This window comes from Lissotriton vulgaris, chromosome 11, assembly GCF_964263255.1.
Source record: "Lissotriton vulgaris chromosome 11, aLisVul1.2, whole genome shotgun sequence".
Classification (NCBI taxonomy): Eukaryota; Metazoa; Chordata; class Amphibia; order Caudata; family Salamandridae; genus Lissotriton; species Lissotriton vulgaris.
Window position 1 is genome coordinate 607,776,492 of NC_141699.1, and position 17,516 is coordinate 607,794,007.

Here is a 17,516-nt window from a genome sequence, read left to right on the forward strand (position 1 = left end):
AAAGGGATGGACTGAGAGCCGAACCCTACGGGACTCCTTGGCCGATAGAGTGTGATCGGGAGGTGAACGGGGGTGCTGAGACACGGAAGGATCTGTTCGATAGGAACGAGCGGAACCATTCGAGGGCCAGGCCACTGATCCCTATGTTTTCCAAGCGACTCAGCAGGATATTATGGGAAACCGTGTCAAAGGCTGCGCTGAGATCAAGTAGTATCAGCGCAGCACTTTGACCGGCATCTAGTACCCTTCGAAGATGTTCGGTGGTGGATAGAAGGGCAGACTCCGTACTATGCCCTGGCCTGAACCCGTGTTGGGAAGGGTCCAAGATGTTGTTTTGGGCCATGTGGTCTGATAGTACGGTGTTAGCATGGGCTTCTGCTAATTTGGACACCCAGGGGAGCAGCGAGATGGGCCTATAATTCTCCGGCTTTGTGGGGTCCAGGGTCGGCTTTTTAATAATGGGGGTGACCCATGCTTGTTTCCAGCATGTGGGAACGGTTGCCGAGGAGAAGGAGAGGTTGAGGAGTGTGGCCAGGGATGGAAGAAAGAAGTCTAGAGCCTCTAGAAATTGAGCCGGTCTCATGGGATCTGAAGGGGCACCGGATTTCACCTTTCTACAGAGTTTAGCTAGATCCTTGTGGGAGATTGCAGGTAAACAAGTAAGTCTGGTGCCTATAAAGGAGGAGTTGGAGGAACTAGTGAGGTCAGAAGGATTCTGTGAGAAGGTGTTATAAATTTTCCTCACCTTTTCAATAAAGAAGGTGGCGAGGTCCTCACACTGCTGAGTGGAAGAGATACCCGGGGCAGGATTGCCACAGTTTTGCAGCTTTTGAACCAGTTTAAAAATGGTTTTCGTAGGGTTGGAGCTGGAGTCGATTTCCTTGGCATAGAAGGATGCGCGGGCCGCGCGTATAGCTTTATGATAAGATTTAAGTTTGGACAGGTAGAAAGCTTTATCCTTGTCCTTATAGTCCTTTCTCCAGTTACATTCAGCTACTTTGCATTCCTTTCTAAGAAGTTTCAGATTTTCATCATACCATGGATTGGAGGGGGTGCTGCGTCCTCTAGTCCATTTGGCAGGTATGAGGGCGTCGAGTCCTTTAGTGATCCAGTCCTGAAAGGAGGCATAAGACGTATTGATGTCATTAGTGGTTACGGGGTTAGGTTCTCCTAAGATAGCGGAGAGATCTTTATTTTGGAGTTTATGCCAGGGCCGTTTAAGACAGGATGGAGCCGAATCCTTGTTGGATTGGATATCAGCTGATATCACAAATTTGATGAGGAAGTGGTCAGTCCAACCCATAGGTTTGGGTGGATCAGCTCTGGCTTCCAGGATATTGGAGAAAACAGGGTCGAGTAGGTGACCAACAGAGTGTGTAGAGGACTGTATAAGAGGGATCAATTGTAGGGCTGTTAGGTCCGCCAGGAGATTACTGATGGTAGGATCCGAAGTGGAATCAAAGTGGAGATTTAGGTCTCCCAAAATAGTAAAGTTGGCGGAGCTAATAACCAGAGCGTGGGCTACCTCTAAGAGTTCCTCCATAAATTTGGAGGTGGGCCCCGGGGGTCGGTAGATAAAAAGGCCTGAGAGGGAGAAATGAGGGCTAGTGGTGATTTTGAAGCGGGCGCACTCACATCCCGTGATGTCTTCCTTCAGAAAGGAGCACGAGTATAGCGTTCTGTAGATAACGGCAATGCCGCCTCCCCTAGAGTCTCTATTGATGGATATCATAGAGAATCCATCCGGCAGCGTAAGGTTTGGGATGCTGGTTAGCTCATCCTTGAGCCAGGTTTCGCTCAGGAACAGAATGTCTGGGTTCTCATCGGTCAATAGAGTATTGACCTCAGGGTGGTGCTTTACCAGGGACCTGACATTAAGCTGAAGAATCGTGAGCGGAGTATGTTTTCTCCTGCTGGCTTTGTGTCGAGGTAGGCTCGGCTTAGGTATCACTAAATTACAGGATTTACAGTGTAGATCAGTCTGTCCATTGCAGCCCACTAGCTTTTCACAGCGTTGGCCCGGGTTAAGTGCCAGGAGATAGTCTTTATCGTAGTGGTATGCCGTCCGTGTAATTTGAGCAGGGGGACCGGCGAGAGGCGATGACGGGCTTGCCTTAGGCGCGCCTTCGGCGCGCAAACAGCGTGCCCGCTGCGCCCGTCCGCTGCGCGTCCGGTGAATGCACATGATTATCAGGGAAAGAGAGATGGGCGGGGGGCGTGGCCTCAAAGTGGGCGTGGCCTCGTCGCACGCCGTCAATGGCGGCAAGATATTTTTCAAATTTTACGTTACCGCAACAGCGTTAGCTCCGCTGCGCGGTCGAGTTAAGGGTGAAGTCCTGAAAGGTGCCAGGGATTTAGGTAAGTGCAGCAGTTAAAAAACACAGTATTTAGTGACATACAATGATTAAAAAAAGAGCACACACGAACTCCCGGCTTCCGCCTCAGGAGGAAATATGATTCTAGGTACGAGACATATCAAATAAGAAACGGCTCTGCTGCTCTCTTTCATAGCAGTGGCGCACAGCTAGAGCCACACGCTCACATCTAGGTGTGAGAGGGATGTCTATCATAGGTTTTACCCTTCTGGTACAAAATACTGTGCCTAGACATGCTTTAAAACTTTTCTCATTTAATGTGTGCTGACCAGTGAAGCAATGTTGGAAAAGTTAGAAGAAATTAATAAAAAATGTCTCTTTATTAACGCCTACCTTAAGAATGAGTCATTTTTGCGAACGAAGTCATGTCCAACATTTTTAGTAGATAATAGATCTGTGCTAAAAACCATTTCAGTGATTTGTCAGCTATTTTAGCTGCACAGAGTTCAATACTGTGAAGAATGTATTACTAATAAAGTACGAAGCCCTGTCACTCCATTTTTAGCAATCTTTTTTTGAACATATGCTCTAAAACGCACTACGGGATCTTGTGCTACTCTCGCACGCAATCACTCATTTAGTACATTTACTCTTTAAGTGACATTTGGATTTTGTACTACCTTATGGCTTTAATTAGGTGACGCACTTTTGAAACAGTTCCTGTACCTTTGCTCTCTTGTGCCACCTCACCTTCTACTAGGAGCCCAACACAAACAGATGGTGATGAATGGTATTTACATGTGACGCACTGCATAACTACCAAACCCGCCCCCTAATTGGCGTCTTCAGTAACCATGCGGATAGTCTACATGATCGCAGGTGGTGAGGTGTATTATACGATGGGCCAATCAGGAAGCACTGAAAATCCGTTATCAGACCTGTACTATATAGCGGCAATATTAGTGGTTGAGAGAAGTGCTCATCAAAGAGCTCCCTGCCCAGGTAGTACAGGTGCGCTCTTCTTAGGTGACAGCTCGCAGCCCAGCCGGGACCTTGAGGAGGACACCAAAAGCACCAGCACCTCACGGCCAGACATTTATAGCAACAGACCCTTGCTGCAGGTTGCGCTATCCAGATATACGTTCCACCCTTAAGAAACACCAACAAGATCTGGGCTCACACCCCGGAGAAGGGTCGCAAGAGGTCTCGCAGTCTCGCGCATGGACACCGACAGAGGACTGGAGCGCACAGGCAGATCCTTCTCCATGCAGGTTAGTGTGGCCGCCATCTTGGAAAGGTTCTGGTTCCCGGAACGAGATGACATGTAAGGCAGTGGGCGGTTTTTAATTTATGTATTTAAATGTTTACTTATTTATGCATTTTTATATAGCGCAAACTTTACCCAGAGGTATCAGTGCGCCTTACAAATGAACAAAGGAATGACAGTAGTATGGAAGTAGGTACAACTACTTATAGGTACTCCTGGTTAACGTTACATAATAGCAAGTTAGAGATACATTCAAGATTATAAGATACGAAAAGACAGCACGAATAGGGTGATACAAGTACAGAATACATCTTTACAAAAACATTGAGCACTTGCAAGTGTAGAGTCGTTATACCTGAATAAAACTCGTACTCAGTGATTCTATTTAGAAGCTTTATTGCTGCGACCATTCCCTATCCGTCCCTACTCTAGTCTGCCCCTTTCCTGTCTCCCCGCTCCGCCTTCCTGTCCCTCCCACATCTCCACCCCCCCTATGATGTTCCTTCTTACGCCCCCACACAGCACTCTGAGACTCTGTATGTTGGGAACAGCTTTATTCCACAATACAACTGCAGCTGCAATAATTAGAGCGCCGAGCGTCTATCATGAAAGGGCTCCGGTCGCTAACTGCCGACCGAGCGTTTCGCGCTCTTCTTTTTCCTCTGCTGCGCATGCGCGCCAGTTCCGCTCTCGCCGACAGCGTGACGCGTCATCGCGTTCACGCTCGTAGACTAGAGCGCAACTCCACATATCTCCCCCTTTTTATATAAAAGAAGGTTACAGTTGTAGTCCATAATTTAATGTCCACTCATATCAAAGTCTTTGTATCTAGAAGGCAAAGTTGACTCTGTGTTTCGTGTTTCTCCTTCTCCCCCTTCTGCTCCATCTTCAGAGTGTGCATTCCTGTTTTCCCTCTCGGGGGGCCTATCTTCTCCCGCCCCAATGGGCATTTCCTCCTCCTCTGACTTGGGCCACGTTACAATCCTGTTGACTCGTGCCATGCGGTCTTGGGACCACACCTTGCCGTCACTGAGGAGAGCAGCTCTGCCTCGCACTTCTTGGACTTGTAAGGGTTGGCTATACTTGCTCTCTCCCTTCTTTTGCATTGTTGGAAGCCTGACCCTGACCCATTCTCCTTCTTCTAGTTCTGTTTCCTTTGCGTTGCGCCGTCGGTTGTAATGGGCTGCATATATCCTTTGGGCCTTCTCTAGCTTGTGCTGGACTACCGCCGGGGACCACTTGCTGGTTATGGTTTTTTCCTTCCATATCACATTGTCCCGGGTGAACGGGTGTCGGCCTCTCAACACTAGGAAGGGGCTGTACCCCACCACCGTGGGGGTGATACTATACGTCCAAAGCATGCTCTGAACTTCGGTCTCCCAGTCTTTTCCTTGCGAGATCGCTGCCTGTATGGAGCCCATTAGCACGCGGTTGAACCGCTCCACTTGGCCATTACACGCCGGGTGGTAGATAGCTGTGTGTTTCGACTCAATCCCATTTCTCTTCATGAACCTTGCCCATTTGTCGGAGACAAACTGGGGTCCGTTGTCACTAAGTATAGTTTTGGGAATCCCTTCCCTTAAGAACAATGATGTCAAGAACTTCAGCACTGTTTCCGTGTCCATTGATTCTTGTATGTCGACTTCCGGCCATTTGGAATATTTGTCCACAACTACACACAGATATTTGTTTACTCCTCTATTATCCAGTACGGGTCCCAGTATATCAATAGCCAGGTTTTCCCAAGGGTTTTGAGGGTTCTCGAACTTCCCTAACGCTGGTCTGAGAGGTCGGAGTATTTTGTCCGCTCCTTGGCATTGTTCACATTCTCTCACGTGCCTTTCTATTTGGACGTCCATACCGGGCCACCAATACATTAGCTTTACTCGCGCCTTGGTCTTTACTATACCCAGATGCCCTTCATGCAGTTGTTTCAAGAGCTTGGGTATCAGGGCTTCCGGTGGGACTACTCTTTCTCCTCTGTATAGAAAGACTCCTGAATCACTCAGGGACAGTTCTTCTCTCATTTCGTAGAATTTCCTCATTCCTTCTGAGAGCCTCCTTTTTTCTGGCCATCCTGAAGTGAGGTGTTGTTTAACTTCCGACTTCTCCGCATCTTGTTCATAGGCAGTCGCCCACTCTTGTCGGCTGATGGTCATTTCATTGTCTTCCATGCTTGCCACCATCTCCTCATTGTCCGGAGCACTCTCAGGAGCCTCCTCCATGGCCGAAGCCCTGCTGAGGTAATCGGCAACTCTGTTCTGAGTACCTGGTAGGTATTTGACATCATACGTGTAGTCCAGAAGCTATGCGTGGGGTCGCTGTGTCGTGGCCAGAGGACGTCAGGACTTTGACCAGGGGTTTGTGATCCGCTTGGAGCTTGAACCTGGTGCCCCAGATGAACTGTCGGAACTTGCCCATCGCCCAGGTGACCGCCAGCATTTCTTTTTCAATCACACTGTATCTTTGTTCCGTCGGGGAGAGAGCACGTGAAGCGAAACTGATGGTTTCTACGGATCCGTCTTCTCTCTCTCGCTAATACCGCACCTAAGCCTTTGTCGCTTGCGTCGGTCGTCAAGATGGTGTTGCCTGAGGGAACGTAGCCTTGCAACGGGATTGCTTCGCTGATGCAGGTTTTTACTGTCTCAAATTCGCTTTGTGCCTCCTTGTCCCACTCAAACTTCGCCTTGTCTCTGATGAGCTGCCGCATCTTATATGTTTTGGTGGCAAAGTGTCTCACAAATTTGCTATAGTACTCGGCCATTCCAAGGAATGATCGTACTTCCTCCTTGGAACTCGGGGCCTTGGCTTCTTTGATAGCTCTCACGTTCTGTGCCTTGGGAGATATGCCATGTATGCCGATCTCGTGTCCCAGGTACGTGACGGAGGACATCCCTATTTTGCATTTGCTCCATTCAGCCGTTAGGCCTCTGTCCTGCAACACTCCGAGGACTCTGGTTAGCTTACTGTCATGGTCTCCCTTGGTGGATCCCATTACCAGTATATCATCCTGGAAATACTGTACTCCTGGGATGTCCTTGAACAACCGGTGCATCAACTTTTGAAAGACCGCTGCTGCAGATGCAAGACCAAAGGGCATGCGGCGGAATTGATAACACCCAAAGGGTGTGATGAAGGAAGTGTACTTCCTACTAGTCGGATGTAAGTCGATTTGGTGGTACGCTGACGTGAGATCAGTGGTGGAGAAATGACTGATACCTTTGGTTCTCGTGAGCATCTCCTCGATTCTAGGCAGTGGAAACTTCTCTACGATGAGGCATTTGTTGAGTTCGCGAAGGTCCACGCAGAGACGAACCTTCCCGTTGGGCTTCTTGGCAAGGACTAAGGGGGACAGCCACTCCGAACTATCCACCGGTTCTATGATGCCTTGTTGTTCCAGTCTCTGAAGTTCCTTTTGCACTGCTTCACTGGTGGAAATCGGGATGTTCCTGACTTTGTGCGTCACAGGTATAGCCCCCTCCTTGAGTGCCATTTTGTGGACAAACTTGTCCAGTTTCCCGACTGTTCCTCCGAACACCTTTGGGTAGGCTGCTTTCCATTCTTCACCGTTGGTGAGTGGCCATTCGTCCGTCAAAAGGATTTGTTCTTTGCCCCCTGGATTTAGTACAATTCCTGGGTCTCCTGCATCCCTCCATCCGAGTACCGAAGGCCCCTTCTCTGCTACATACAATGTGCAGGTGGCTGATCTCCCTCTGAATTCAAACTTGAAGTCTCGACATCCCACCATGGGAACAGCGTTCTCGGTGTATGAGACTGCACGGATGTCCGGCGCCGCAGATCAGGCCCCACCACGGGTGCGAAGTCTTCGTCCCATATGGTTCTTTGCACGATCGTCCAAGGGGAGCCTGAATCGACTGCTACATGTACCTTCACTCCTCCGATGAGCATGTCCGTGCGAGGCTTATCCCTGCGTTTACCTGCCACATCCAGTACCTGATCTTCAATGCATAGTACCATTTCGCCATCTTCTTGATTGTCTTCCTTACTGGGTTCAGACGTGGCGGATTCCACGCACTTGACCGTGGACTTCTTTCCCTTTCTGCGGCAAACTTTTTCAAAATGGCCGACCAGGCTGCAGAATGTGCATTTGGCGCGAAACGCTGGGCAACGCTTGTCCTGAGCGGAGTGCGCTGAGCTGCCACACCTATAACATGAGAATTTGCTTTCAGCGGCAGGGCGCCCCGTTTGTTTGCCTGTCCATTTAGTTTCCCGCCTCTGTTCTCCATATGAGCCTTTTTGTTTGTTGGCGGCTGAGGCCTCGTCGATTTTGCTAACCATTTGCTTCTGAGTACTTTCTCGTTTGGCTGCATCTGCACAGCGTTTCGACATCTCAGCCTTTTTAGGTCTCGCGCCTGCGATTGCAGGCCAAAGGCCTGCAGTCGCAAAGCGAGACTATTGTAATCATTCAGGCTTTCAAGGGCTAAATGGGAGAGGACAAGAGACTGGCACGGGCACGCAGCAGCCTGCCGGAATCGGATCAGGTCACGCGCGTCAACACGCGCTCCGATTCCGGCAGGCTCTTCACAACACATATAAAGCCCCCCCCGCCCCCCCCAGCATACACACACACACGCACGCACACACATACACAGAGAACCCCCGGCGCTTACACACACATCCCCTACCTCATCTCGGCGTCTTCGCGCTCCCTTACCCCCGCTCCTCTGGTGCGCGCTCACCACTGGTTTTGATTCCCGCGTCGGCTCCTCTGTGGTGCACGCGCACCACAGGTTTCTATTATGTGTTTATTTAAACAGCCAATCAGGAGGCAGAACTCCTTTAAGACATGCTCCCTCTCTGGTCCGCTATCATTTTAACTGCACGGTGCGTCGTGCACCCCAGCAAAAACGGCAGCATGGGCCAATCACCTTTGTTTTTGCTTATTATTTCCGTAGCTTTTGGTTATGCGCAGCCCACGTCACGTACAGAGACACCCGTGCGAATACTTTAAACGTGACTTGTCTTTCATGTATGCATATCTTGCTCCGGGCACAAAAGGCCCCTTCGTTTTCGGCTTTTTAACATTTGCGTTATTATGTGTTTACAAAAGCCCACATGTTGGAAATGTTTTTTTTTGCTTTTCCGAGCAAAGGGCTTTTAGGCTTTCTTTTGCTGTCCATGACAAAGCATTTTTCTTCTGCACTGCAAGCTAACATTTCATATTGATAGCGGCACGCCTTTCCCCAATGCCTTCACGTTTAATAATAGCAGGCAGCATATTGATATAGCCCGTCTACAGTACATATTTTGTGAATTGTTTTTATTATATTTGTAAAACTACAGCACATAAAGCTGCCACGCTTTGTCTTTGTCGCGTGCGCCACAAAAATGTTACTTTTAATGTGTATGTGGTGCACAAAGCTTTATGTTTACGGCAGCCCGTACCAATCTGCATTCTAACATATTGTATTGCAAATGCGTGTTTTAATAGCGCAAACCGGACGATATCAGGCAGCCCTCCGTTAATCTCTCCCCACCTCCGTAGCACACACGCCGCAGCCTCTCCTCCGGTTGCAGTCATGCTCCTGCATCTGACCAAGACCCGCCTTTGCCACTTTCAGGCTCGTGACCCGGCCATGGGCGAGGTGGAGGAGAAGGGAGTATCTGTGAACTTCCCGGGGCGAGGATCAGAATAGAAAGCGATTAAAACAAAAAGTACATACACGTCGAAGAGATAGTAATTTATATCAGGTATGTTTTATTTATTAAATTAACATGTTGGCGTAGACGCTGGTATGCCATACCCTTTGCCGCTTCCTCTCCTCATGGTTTTCTAAATCAGCGTGACGCCTGCTGTGCCCCAATGTTCACCCTGGCTTGTCTTTTTTTCCGACACGATGTTCGCTTTATGGTGTTTCCTGCAGGGCGCCTTTGTTTTCTTTGCTCTGCTGGCCAACTGGTTTAACTTCCTTACAGTTGGTGTTACACTTCAAGCAGCATGTCTTGCTGAATACTATCACAAAGCTTTTTGCAGAAACTGCTGTGTCAACAGCGGTCAAAGGCGAGCTGAACAGAGCTCACCTCTGACCGTTTACATAGTAGTTTTTTTGCTTGAAGATTCTCGACCGTGTTCAGCAACACATGCTGCCAGTCACAGCTTATGTTGCTTCAGACGTCAGCAGCACAGTTCCGGGATTTGTGTGTTCTTGTTGGAACTGGTGCTCATGTACAGTGCTCCAATACCTTCAGGTCGAATTTGAACTCTATTAAACAGCACTTACATCTTCATGAGCAGTCTTTTTATTTTAGAGGCAAGCTGAAGAGAGATCACCTCTGACTGTTGATACAGCAGTTTCTGCTTAAAGCTTCACGACAGTGTTCAGCAAAGCACGCTGCCAGTCAAATCTTGTGCTGCTTCAGACGTGAGCAGCACAGTTCCGGGATTTGTGTGTCCTTGTTTCTGCGCTCCAATACCTTCAGGTCGAATTTGCACTACATAAAACTGCAGGTGAAAAAAAATGCATAAAATTGGCATGCCCACCATTAACATTTCAGGCAGTCACTTCTCGGGTAATTTCTGAAAGTGTTGAAATGTTCTGGTGAAGAAAATAACCGCTTGTTTGTTTAAGCTATAGGTTAGTCCGATTTCCCTTAACACAGTGGTGTCTTAGTTGAGAAACGGCGCATAAATCACATCTTGCATTTAGATTTTAAATAAGTATCTGAGAGTGCAGTTTTGAGACTTATCCAGGGTATGTCCTGTGGTCTGTTGGTGCCAGTGTGGGCTCAGCTGTGCTTTTCCATACAGTCATAAGTGGCGCTCGCCCCTATTTTGAGTCAGTGACCACAGCTATGTTACATCAAGTCCACTATCGTCATAGAAACCCTATGACAATCTGACATCGCTTTTTGAGAACCTTGCACTAAAGGTGTCTTTGATAAACCATCCGATATAAGCCAATACAAATAATACATACTTTAGGCTTTTTAATAAAACAAGCATTGGCAATGCCAATAGGTCGCACATTATTGACCTATTGGCTTTGCCAATATTTTGCTGATGCTGTGTAACATAGGTAAAAAAAATAAGCATTTGCAATGCAAAAGGTCTCGCAACTGCGAGTTTTAGAGCTATTGGTATTGTAAATGGTATTGTAAATGACAATGCCTTTATTTTATGTCGTACAAACGAAAACATAAATAAAAGGCATTGTCATTTACAATGCCAATAGTTTGAACTTGCGTAAATGCGAGACCCTTTGCATTGCAAATGCTTGTTTACCATGGCTATGACTTCCTTGAGTGAAGTTTCATTTTGTGCCCATAGTTTGTCCTGGACCGATCTGTTGGTGGTGTGCATGACTATCTGGTCTTTTATGTACTCGTCCTGCAGTGCCCCATATTGACACGTGATGGCTAGGCGACGCAGTGTGGCCACATAGTCGTCTATGGATTCTCCAGTTTCCTGCTTCCTTTGCTGGAAATTGTAGCGGTCTATGGAGACACATACTGCTGGGCGGTAGTGGTTGTCCAAGTCTTCCAGTGCATTTTTGAAGACGTCTGTCTCAGTCGCACCCCGTTCCTTGGGCACGATGTTTGCGAATACCCTCACCCCTTCAGGGCCTAGATTGTGGAGTAACAATCTCTTCTTTCTTGCTGGAGTGTATTCTTCTCCATTTTCGTCCTCTAGTGCTTCTATGTAGTTCCTGAAGTATTCCCGCCAATCCTCCCATTTCATCTGGGGTTCCCCTGGTTTGGGTAGGAATGGGATGGGGGCCATCAGGGCTGAGGACTGGTTTGCCATCTTGGCTTCGCCCCGGGGAGCTTCTGCTTGGGCTCTGGGGTTGGTGGACACACTGGACGCTCCTGCTCTCTCTGCCGTGTCTCCCTGACTTCTGGGACTCCCTGGAGTGTTATCCCCTGTGCCTTGTGTGGGGCTGGTGGATTGTACCCCTCCTCAGGCTGTTGGATGGTGCCTTTGGTTGCCAGCGTGCTGGGTTATAACTCCTTGTCCCTGGGACAGCACTGACCTGAGCCTCGCTTGAGGTGTGTCTCCTGCCGGTTGGTGAAGTAGCGCTGCTGCCACGCTCTAATCTTCTGCTTTTCTGCTGCTTGCTGCTCAGTATCTGGGCCTGTAGAGTTGCTGGTTCTAGGATCAGTGCCTGGTTCGATTGTGGGTGGACGAAGGGTGCTTCCCAGCCTCGTCGCCAATATGATGTTCCTTCTTCCGCCCCACACAGCACTCTGAGACTCTGTATGCTGGGAACAGCTTTATTCCACAATACAACTGCAGCTGCAATAATTAGAGCGCCGAGCGTCTATCATGAAAGGGCTCCGGTCGCTAACTGCCGACCGAGCGTTTCGCGCTCTTCTTTTTCCTCTGCTGCGCATGCGCGCCAGTTCCGCTCTCGCCTACAGCGTGACGCGTCATCGCGTTCACGCTCGTAGACTAGAGCGCAACTCCACACCCCCCAACTACTAGAATGTCAACAGGCTTCATTACATCTCCCCCCTTCTTAAACAAAAATAAAGGCAATTCTGATGATAACTGTCCATTATCTCAATGGTACAGTGAACCTATTTACAATTCTTCAATTAACCGCACAGGTTTCCGAATGGTTCTCCGCGGCCTCAAAAAAGGGTTCTGGGTTCTCACTTTCAGCCTCAGCAAGAGTCCCGAGCTTTGTCAGACCGTAATTGGCAGCACTCTCACTCGTTGGGATTCTTGACGCAGTGGCACAGGCGTCTTGGCCTGCAGACGGGCACTTTTGAAAGTGTGACACATTTCTCGTGATTCTCTTGTGTTCGGATTCCGCGGTGATCATTGTTCCTTTTTGCTGGGTGACTATTAATGGCTCGGCTCGATAGCGGCATTCCGTTTTCCTTCGTTGCTCCTGTTTGACTATCACCCGATCTCCTTCATGAATGGATGAGGTTTTGGCTCTTCTTCGAGTGTCCGCATATGACTTCATCTTTTCTTTGTTCCTTTGATCATTGTCAGCTATGTCATCATGTTCAAGTTCCTGCTTGTCAGACTGTAGTGTCTCATCAAGAGTGGGTATTCGAGTTCGGATTGTTCGCCCCAACATTAGAGTCGTAGGGCACTTGCCGGTTGTCGCATGTGGGGTCGTTCGGTATGCTCGCAGGACTTCGTTCAACGCAACTTGGGGGTCCTTTTTGTCAATTGGGCTTGTTGGAGTATCTTTTTCAGGGTGGCCATGAACCGCTCGACCATGCCGTTAGCTTGTGGCCACAGAGGGGTAATCTTGCGATGTTTGAAGTTAAGGTGTTTGGCAAATTCCCCGATCTCTTGACCGTTGAACGGTGGTCCATTGTCTGTTTTGATTGTTTTTGGTATAACCCTTGCAGCGAAGACTTTATCCAGGACAGCAATGGTAATGGCAGCTTTTGTTGACGAAACAAACTGGGCGATGGGGAATCTTGAATATTCGTCCATGACAACGAGAATGTACTTCCCCGATGGGAGGGGACCAAAGAGGTCCAGTGCAATGTCTTGCCAGACACCAATGGGTACGGTAGACATTTGAAGGGGAGCAGGAGGTTTCCCTTGGCTCACCAGCTGACATTGGGGACAGTCCTTGAGGGTCAGTTCTACCATTTGATCCAATAGCGGGAACCACACTCTTTCTCTGAGGGCTCTTTTAGTTGCCACCACTCCGCGATGTCCTTCATGGGCCAGGTTGATCACACCTTGGCGAAGTTGCATGGGGATGACTATTCTCTGGTCTCGGAGCACGAGTTCTTGTCACTCACTCGGGTCTCTTGGTTCATCTTCATCTGCATGCCGCTAGGTGTTTGTTCGGATGCAATGTTTGACTTGCTGCAAAACGGCATCTTGATCAGTGGCATCGCGGATGGCCTTTAGCGGGATAGCAGGTGGTCTGGCTTGGTCAACTACAAAATTAATGTATTCTTCAGCTATGGAGGGTCCTGATGTTATTGTGGCTTTCGGGTGTCTCGACATATAATCAGCAGGATTGGCAGCCTTCCCGGGTTTGTGTATGATGGTGTAAGTGTATTCTTGAAGGCGGAGGCCCCATCTTTCTATCCTGGGAGGCATCTTGGCTCGTGGATTGCCAAAGATGGTGACCAAGGTCTGGTGGTCCGTGACTAAAGTGAAGTGCTTGCCATACACAAAAATGTGGAAATGTTCGCAGGTCTATACAACGGCTAGGCTCTCCTTCTCGGGCTGAGAATAAGCCCTTTCGGTGTCTGTGAGGCTCCTGCTGGCATACGCGACGATGTGGCGTTGCTCAGTGTCATGATCAAACTGGGCCAAGATGGCTCCCAGACCCACGGGGCTGGCATCCACAGTAATTTCTGTTTTCCTCTTAGGATGAAAGTTTGCCGTGTTGTCTGCTGACTCGACTGACCTCTTGATCTATTGAAAGGCTTGGTCACATTAGGGTGTCCATTTGAATGGCTGTCCTTGTTTGTTGAGATTGCGCAGTGGGTAGCTGATAGTGGCATAATCTTTTATATGCAAGGCACAATAGCTCGCTATTCCTAGGAAGCATCTCACATCTCCTACATCCTGAGGGTTCTTAGTGTCGTTCAAAGCCGCTACTTTCTCAGGGTCTGCCTTCATCCCGGCTCCTGAGAATATATGTCCAAAGAATTTCAACGTGGACTTGTGAAGTTCACACTTTTCTTTGTTCAGCGTGAGATTAGCGTCCAAGAGGGCATGATAAACTATCTAGCGTCGTGTCATGTTCCTGCGCTGTCGCACCATAGACTAGAATGTCGTCGCTATAATTTAGGGCATTTGGAATGTGGTGGATTGTCTTACTTATCGCTTCTTGAAAGATCTCCGCAGCCGAGGAGACTCCAAAGCTGAGCCGTTTATATCTGAAAAGTCCAAGATGAGTAGCAAATGTAGTAATGTATCGTGATCTTTCATGCAACTCAAATTGGTGATATCCTTTGTTAAGGTCCAGCTTGGAGAAGACTTGGGCTCCATTGAGGGACGCGATCATATCACTCAAGTGCGGCCCCGGATGTCGCTCACGCTCAATGGCGGTATTAGGTACCCTCATGTCAACGCAGAGGCGCACTTTGTCTGGGGTGCCCTTTTTTGGCACAATCACAACTGGCGAAACCCATGGAGTGGGTCCATCAGTTCTCTCAATAATGTCGGCTTGTAGTAACTCCTGTAGTTCCTCTTCCGCAGCCTTTTGGAGGTGAAATGGGACCCTTCGATGATGCTGAGCTACGGGAGTCACTTGCTCGTTGATGTGTAAGCGCACTTGACAACGAGCCATTTTCCCGAGCCCGGTGAACAGTTTGGGAAACTTGTGAATGATGTCCGGGTCGTCACTTACACAATAAAGGATCTCTACCAGCCGGAGTCGTTCAGCTGTGGGGAGGCTGAGGAGACAGTCTGCTTCCGGTCCTTCAATCACATGTATATGAGCGGGCACAGTGTGATCTTTGTGAGTGAGGGTAGTTGCAAATTTTCCTAAACAGGTAAGCGGTTTCTTGGACATCCACGTGTAAACCCTTACGTGTGCTGGGCTTAGTGGAGGAGTTGGATTCATTCTACGATATTCGGTCACTGGGATGTAGTTCAAAGATGCGCCACTGTCAAGCACAAATTTGGTCGCGTGTTCACCCACACGGATGTTGAGACGTGGGTACTTCTTAAGCTGATCAGGGTCTGCCACCATGCAAATGTATTCATCACTATCCTGTGACACAGGCGATGGTGATTGTGATCCTTGAGATGGTGACCTCCGTGACCAGTACGATTTGTGTGACGCCCCACTTGATTGTTAGGAGCCAGTGGACGATCTTCGGCGATCTCGGACTGCTTTGGCGTGATGGCGCGTAGTCGTTGGGCGAGATGACCTACCCTGGTCCCTCTGTTTGTCTTTTCGGTATTCTCCGCAGACGTTTTCAAAATGATTGTCTCCTCCACATTTTCAGCATTGTTGCCCCAGGGCATGCGTCTGCGTGAGGGAAGTCGTACCCACATCGGTAGCACTTGAGCTGGCGCTCTCGTCTCTTGTCCATTCTGCTTGGACTGCGACATCTGCGTCCTGTTTGATGGTGATGATTCTTTGGTCTAGACGATCTTGATTTGCCATGCGGGGACTTGCGTATGGCGTGAGATTGAAGTCGGAAGGCTTGTTCTCGCTTTTCCGTCCGTCCCACCTCCCATTTTCTTGGCATGTTCTTCCGCCTGATCATTAACTCTGGTCATTTCTTCTATCTCGTCTAGTGTGTAACTTTTCTTTAGAAGACGCCTTCTTAGTGACTCCGACAGACATGCTTCTTTAATACGCAATCTCAGAGCGTCTTCAGTGGAGAATGCGTTAAATGCACAGTATCGAGCGAGCCGTCGAAGCCGTGTGATGAACGTGCTCATGGGCTCCTCTTTTTCTTGGGAGGCTAAGTTGAAGTATACCTTTCATAGTCAACGTTTCTCTTGTGTAGAAATTTCCTGTTCAGTGCGTCGTGCATTTTAGCATATGTCCCAGCATCTCCAGCGGGCAGTTCTTTTATGAATTGACCAACCTCCTTTCCTATGAGATTGCGTAGGGCGATTAATTTCTGATCTTCTTCCATCACGTGAGACCCTTGCACGAAGTCCTCAAAATCCTCGAGCCATTCTTGCCACCGAGGACCCATACCTCCTCCAGCCACAAGGGCGAGTGGTTTGGGTGGGCGTAGGAAGGACACGCCCATCATGACTGGATTGACTGGCATCAGCTGGAACTTGAACTCGACGTGATGGTGATCCCGACATCTTTGGAAACTAAATGTGCTGTGTGTAAGTATTCTCCAAATGTCACTTGCAGAGGACTCACTCTCTTTGACGTACTCGCTTACGGGCATCGGCGTCCCTTTTACTGTATGTGGTCACTGTAGTGTTCATGGGCCTGTGAAATGTCTATTTTCTGACACCTTTTCGTGTTCCCACAGCCTGTGCGCGAACTCGTGGTGTCAAAATGCAATTTTCCAGCTTGCATTAGCCAGTGCTTGTTGCGGAGTCACGGCCGCCTGACCCCAAGATGGCTGCCGGCTATCCCTGACGGGGGATAGGAGCAGATGCCTGACCTCACGATGGCCGCCGCCGTCGAAATCTCATTTCCCACGAGATTTGATCGAATTCTCATACCCGGGGCCTCGGCATCCACATGCAGGCACTCACTGGGCAGGCGGTCTCGGAGAGCAACGCGGCAGTCCGGGGTGAGCTCACGGCTTCACAACACCACCTTCTGGGCACCAGGTAAGACCGGGGTAGGCTCCCGGCAGCAGGCAGCAGGCAGTAGTCTCCGGCTTCAGTGCACGAGGCTGGGGTGGGCACCCGGACCCCGGAGCGCGTCCACGCTCACAGGCGCAGTTCCACTCCGCCTGTGGAATGGGGCACAGGGACACAGCAGGCACTTCTTGGTGTGGTCCAGTCAGCTGGGGAAGGCACCCCGGGGACCACGCTTGCAGCGACGGCAACGCTAGGCGTTCAGGGCTATAGGGACATGTCCGCAACACGTAGGTGGTGGCGTGTTTAGTCCATGCACTCATATCCCACCCTCGTCGCCAGATGTAGAGTCGTTATACCTGAATAAAACTCGTATTCAGTGATTCTATTTAGAAACTTTATTGCTGCAACCATTCCCTATCCGTCCTTACTCTAGTCTACCCCTTTCCTGTCTCCCAGCTCCGCCCTTCCTGTCCCTCCCACATCTCCACCCCCCAACTACTAGAATGTCAACAGGCTTCATTACAGCGAGTGTCATGTGGCAGCCAGGGTCATGACCTGGGATGAGGTAAATTATTCATTGCAGTGTCTTTGGAAGGGAAGAGTTTTAAGCTCTGTTTTGAATGTCCGGAAGGAGGTGGTGGTCCAAAGGACTGGAGGTAGCGCATTCCAAATTCTAGTTGCATTGCCTGAGAAGGATTGCGCCATGAGTCTTCCCTTTTTGAAAGTTGGAGGTTCGAGCATAACCTTT

At 49.2% G+C, this 17,516-nt stretch overlaps 1 protein-coding gene across 1 annotated transcript in view; it reads left to right on the forward strand.

Annotated features, from left to right (window-relative positions):
* The first annotated feature begins 3,292 nt into the window (after positions 1-3,292).
* PLS1 (plastin 1) overlaps positions 3,293-17,516 on the forward strand; it is a 637,640-nt gene continuing 623,416 nt past the window's right edge. Inside the window, exon 1 of the mRNA XM_086943716.1 lies at positions 3,293-3,586. The gene's annotated coding sequence lies outside the window, so the exon portion shown is untranslated. The remainder of the gene's footprint in view (positions 3,587-17,516) is intronic.